Here is a 6,428-nt window from a genome sequence, read left to right as displayed (position 1 = left end):
GACGGAGGCGGTAGGTGATGGGGCGCGAGGTGGAGGCTGCCTGCGCGTCGCTACGGGTCCTCGCGTCTCTATATCCCGTCCTTATTAACTCCGGTTGGACTCGCGTGACACCTCGGCTCTGAAGAGGAAGGGTCAGTCCGTGATTGGCCCACAGCCACACGGCTCACCGGCGAGCCACGACACACGGGGAGGACATTTAACGTGTTTTCATACCTCGGCACAGATTAATGATAAATTGTCCATTATTTTTGGCTAAAAGTGAAAGATAAGGCGGCAGTGTTTGGCCCCGGGGCCGGAGGGCTGCCACTATGCAGAATGACAGCCAATTACCGTTCCGTAGTTTGGGATAATGACTTTACAATAAAGCCCTTGATTGAAATGTAACTGCCTTGCCCTGGCAAAGTGCAAAGAAAGATTAGAAAATAATAGAATGAATAGAAAAGTTACCAAAAAACAATAATACAACTTAATCTCTCTCTCTCTACCGTGCTGTGTGTGTGTGTGTGTGTGTGTGTGTGTGTGTGTGTGTGTGTGTGTGTGTGTGTGTGTGTGTGTGTGTGTGTGTGTGTGTTGTGTGTGTGTGTGTGCGTGCGTGCGTTCGTGTGGGCGCGCGCGCGTTCACCTATATAGGAGCACGTGAGAGATATGCATAAAACCACTGATGAAAAAATTATTAAGTCACAGACCGCTCGCAGCAAAATAAAAAATTAGCATATTCAGGGTAAATATGCACACTATTTACGATAATAAGACCGGATTATTCAATTCAATGAATGTTAAATAGATGAGAAAATGGTATGTGTCTTATCTTCAATTCATTTTAATCGCTTCCCAATTGAACTCTTCATTTTATTCCCGTCCGTGAGTTTTTTGTTCCCATTTCAGGATCCAGGCGCGCCTCCCTCGGTCACGTGCTTCAAGTGCCGTTTACCTACAAACGGCGGGAAGGGAGAAAAGTCGACGTCACCCCGAGGCCGGGCTCGCGATAAGCGAGATAAGGTGCTTTTCATTATGCACGAGGTGAGATGGGGATCACGATTGGTCGCACAACGGCGGGAACGAACGAGTCATCTGAGATTAGGAGAGAGGAGAAAAGCCATTTTCCACCATAAACAAAATATTCATCCATCTGTTTATTCTTATTGTGTCCATTAAAACTTTACTCATTTGGTACGCACACACACACACACACACACCACACACACACACACACACACACACACACACACACACACACACACACACACACACACACACACACACACTAGGTAAGGTCATTCCTTAACGCTCCATAATAATTTTCTGTCCAAGGTTCTTCAGAGTTCCTCACTCACATTCATCACTATGACAACTGCATCAGCACCGTCATGAAAACACCATCATCTCCATAGCAACCACCGCACCTTCATAACAGCACCTCCATCCAAGACATCATCAGCACAATCACCCAAACCACAGTCTTTACCAACACCTCAACACCATCACCAGGTTGAAGCACCATCCAGGTCACCATGACGACAACATCCCCATGACAACAGTATTAACTCAGCAGCATCATGTGCCTCAAACAACGCAATCACAACACCATGGCTAAAACAACACCAACATCTATAATAACCGTAAGGTCACTTCAATGTATATCACATCCAGCATTTGAAATACAATATTGTGTTATTTCAATGATTCCATCATCCATGCGCTTATAATGATGATAAACTCAGAAGAGGGCAGTTTATGATTAAAGTGCTTAAATACGTAAATTCAATTCCCCACTTTATGTCTAGAGGGATTCTGCCTTTTTAAAGAGATCCTTTCCTGCCATCTAGTGGATACATTTATATTGGCGGCTTTTAGTCAACCATTCTCACATACCCTAACAAAATGTACGTTCAGATGTCACTAATGTCTTGTGTGATTTATACAGATAATCCTGTTAAGAAATACTATAATTAATAAATAAATGAATTAACTTAAATGTAAGAAGTAGCATTACTTGTACAGCCCAAGGTAAAACGCAATGTAACAATTTATCCGGTTAAACACTGGTCGATGAGCGATTTTATTTTTTATAAATAACCAAAGTTGAAATATCAACGTCGCGGTCCTAAATTGGAGTCGGACTGCTAATTTAACTTCTCTGTTCTAACCACAGGGGGGCAGTGTTTTACTACTATTAAGGAGCTTTACGGTCTGAGCACATCAAGTAGTAGGCCTACTTCAGAATGCAATAATCCACATACACATCAGTGGTTGTAATCCGGAACACTTTAACGACGTTTAGCTGGCCTAAACAAAATGTTTGTTACTAAAAACAACAGCATCAACGTCTCGTTTGAGCGCATGAAGCGACGAAGGATTTGGCACACAGGTGCACGTTCAAGCATAATTGGCGCTACCTGCGTTAATGACCTGTCAACGCGGATTAATCCACCCGGGTTCAACCCAACAGGGCGGTGCATGGCAATTAGATAGCGCACTTCAAACCCCGCCATCACGGTCTGAGATCCATCAATAATGAATAATAATCACCGCGCTGATATTTCACAGGTACTCAACGCCCTCCAGGCATCACGATTTTCTACGGATACGTATCACACCTCATGCTCCTTCGGGTATTTAGATCGTGAATCACCGCGACCCACCGCGTCACCCGGTGTGTATTTCCCGCTCTGCAGCGAAACGAATCCGCATTCGAAAGGTGTTGACAGCTCGGACACGCGCTGCGCAACACGACTGCGCAACACGCGCTCCCCATTAACGTTTCAGAGTGAGTTAATGCTTCTGAGGCGAGAGAATCCCTGACGCAACCGCGTCCCCAACTCCTACCACCCCCCCCCACCCCCAACTCCTCCAGCACCTCCACCTCCTCCTCCTCCTCCTCCACCCGCCAGCCCAATAAAAGGTCTGACATTAATTATTTGCCGTCGTGCCGGGAGGCCTCCTGCCCTTTGGCTTCAGGGAGTGTGCGGCCGATCCGCACCGCGTGGGGAAACAGAATTAACATGACATCAATCAACGCCACCCCCGCAATCCACCACACCCACACCCCCACCCCCGCTAAGACCGCTGATGCCCCCACCCGTAACCACTATCACCACCACCACCACCACCACCTCCATCCATAACCACAACAACCTTAACCACCACCCCCTCCCACCGACCCCTTACGGCCGCTGACACCTCCACCCATAACCACCATCATCTCTCTCTTCCACCTTCCACCCCAAGCACCTATAACCACAACCTACCCCCACCCCATCCACCCTGTTACTGCCGCCGACTCCTCCATCCAAACCGTCTTCCACCCCCGGTTGCCGTGGTTACCGGTCGATCGTGGTACCCCTCTCCCCCGGGGGCCCGCCCACTCAGGGATCTGACCCGTAGGAGCCGTACCACCAGGCCCCCCCCCTGAGGAAGACCCCCGGAGCTCCCCCACCTCCCCCCACCTCCCCCACCATCTCCCCCACCTCCCCCACCTCTCCCACACCTCCGGACACAGAGTCCCACAGAGACCCCGGAGTGTGGGGGCCAGGTCTCTGTGGGAGGGGTCTCGGTGGTTGTGGGGTCTCTTTGGGAGGGGGTCTCTTTGGGAGGGGGTCTCTTTGGGGGGGGGTCTCTTTGGGAGGGGGTCTCTGTGGTGTGGGGGTCTCTTTGGGAGGGGGTCTCTTTGGGAGGGGGTCTCTGTGGTGTGTGGGGTCTCTTTGGGCGGGGGTCTCAGTGGGACGGGGTCTCTGTGGTGTGTGGGGTCTCTTTGGGAGGGGGTCTCTTTGGGAGGGGGTCTCTTTGGTAGGGGGTCTCTTTGGGAGGGGGTCTCTGTGGTGTGTGGGGTCTCTTTGGGAGGGGTCTCTGTGGTGTGGGGGTCTCTGTGGTGTGTGGGGTCTCTGTGGTGTGTGGGGTCTCTGTGGTGTGTGGGGTCTCTTTGGGCGGGGTCTCTGTAGGAGGGGGTCTCTGTAGGAGGGGGTCTCTTTGGGAGGGGGTCTCTTTGGGAGGGGGTCTCTGTGGTGTGTGGGGTCTCTTTGGGAGGGGGTCTCTGTGGTGTGTGGGGCTCTTGGGCGGGGGTCTCAGTGGGACGGGGTCTCTGTGGTGTGTGGGTCTCTTTGGGCGGGGGTCTCTGTAGGAGGGGGTCTCTGTAGGAGGGGGTCTCTTTGGTGGGGGTCTCTTTGGGAGGGGGTCTCGGTGGTGTATGGGGTCTCTTTGGGGGGGGGTCTCTTTGGGAGGGGGTTTCTTTGGGAGGGGGTCTCTTTGGGTGGGGGTCTCTTTGGGTGGGGTCTCTGTAGGAGGGGGTCTCTTTGGGAGGGGTCTCTTTGGAGGGGGTCTCTTTGGGAGGGTGTCTCTTTGGGAGGGGGTCTCTTTGGGCGGGGTCTCGCTGGGCTCTCTGAGGCGCTGGGCGGTGTGAGAGTCCTTCTGCCCCAGCGGAGCGCTGAGCCTAACGCGGGCGGCGGTGGGGTTGTAGAGGCACCACTCTAAAGAGACGGAGCGTCCTGTTCTCCGCTACGCCCAAAGGCTCTGCAGGCGGTGCTACGAAACCGCTGCACTCACTTCCCCTGCCACCCCACCCTCGAGGACTGCTCCGTCAGCACCACCTTTCTCCTTGAGGAGTGCTTTTACTATTTTCACCTCATTTCTACTTTGTGCTCTGAAAGACCGGAGACCACCACCATAACACCAACACCTCCACCCAACCACTAATGACCCCACCACCTCCACCCAACACTACCACCACATGACCACCACCACCTCCACCCATAACCACCACCACCACCTCCAGCCATAACCACCACCACCTCCACCCATAACACCACCACCTACACCCATAACCACCACCACCACCACCTCCACCCAAACACCACCACTACACATAACCACCCACCTCCACCCATAACACCATCACCTCCACCCATAACCACCACCACCACCTCCACCCATAACACCACCACCTCCACCCATAACACCACCACCACCTCCACCCATAACCACCACTACCTCCACCCATAACACCATCACCTCCACCCATAACCACCACCACCACCTCCACCCATAACCACCACCACCTCCACCCATAACACCACCACCTCCACCCATAACCACCACCACCACCACCCATAACCACCACCCCACCACCATAACCCCACCACTCCACCCATAACCACCACCACCTCCACCCATACCACCACCACCACACCTCCACCCATAACCACCAACACCTCCACCCATAAACACCCCCACCACCTCCACCCATAACCACCACCACCTCCACCCATAACCACCACCTCCACCCATAACCACCACCACCTCCACCCATAACCACCACCACTCCACCCATAACCACCACACCACCTCCACCCATAACCACCACCACCACCCATAACACCACCACCTCCACCCATAACACCACCACCTCCACCCATAACACCACCACCTCCACCCATAACCACCACCACCACCCACCATAACCACCACCACCTCCACTCATAACCACCACACCACCTCCACCCATAACACCACCACCTCCACCATAACACCACCACCTCCACCCATAACCACCACCACCACCTCCACCCATAACACCACCACCTCCACCCATACACCACCACCTCCACCCATAACACCACCACCTCCACCCATAACACCACCACCTCCACTACCCATAACACCACCACCTCCACCACCCATAACACCATCACCTCCACCACCCATAACCGGCACCTACCCCCCCCCCCCCCCCTGAGCCCACTGCTGGAGGAGGTCTCATTGTAGAGCAACACAAATGACAGAGCAGGAAGCCGGTTCTGAAGAGAAGCTAATGACCCAGCAGCAGACCTGGGCCCGGTGGGGAGAGCCGAGAGAGAGGCTAGAGCATTCAGCCCTGCTGCTCCGACAGACTACCTGCTCACTGCTAGGGGGAACCAGGGAACACCACACCACTGGTATACTGGTACGATGAACCAGGGAACACTACAGCACTGATACACTGGTACGATGAACCAGGGAGCACTACAGCACTGGTACACTGGTACGATGAACCAGGGAACACTTCACCACTGGTACACTGGTACGATGAACCAGGGAGAACTACACCACTGGTACACTGGTACGATGAACCAGGGAACACTACAGCACTGGTACACTGGTACGATGAACCAGGGAACACTTCACCACTGGTATACTGGTATACTGGTATGATGAACCAGGGAGAACAACAGCACTGGTACACTGGTACGATGAACCAGGGAACACTACACCACTGGTACACTGGTACGATGAACCAGGGAGAACTACACCACACTGGTACGATGAACCAGGGAGAACTACAGCACTGGTATACTGGTACGATGAACCAGGGAGAACTACAGCAGGTATACTGGTACGATGAACCAGGGAGAACTACAGCACTGGTATACTGGTAAAATGAACCAGGGAGAACTACA

The sequence above is a fragment of the Gadus morhua genome, chromosome 5 (genome assembly GCF_902167405.1).
Source record: "Gadus morhua chromosome 5, gadMor3.0, whole genome shotgun sequence".
NCBI classification, from domain to species: Eukaryota; Metazoa; Chordata; class Actinopteri; order Gadiformes; family Gadidae; genus Gadus; species Gadus morhua.
This window is presented reverse-complemented; position numbering follows the sequence as displayed.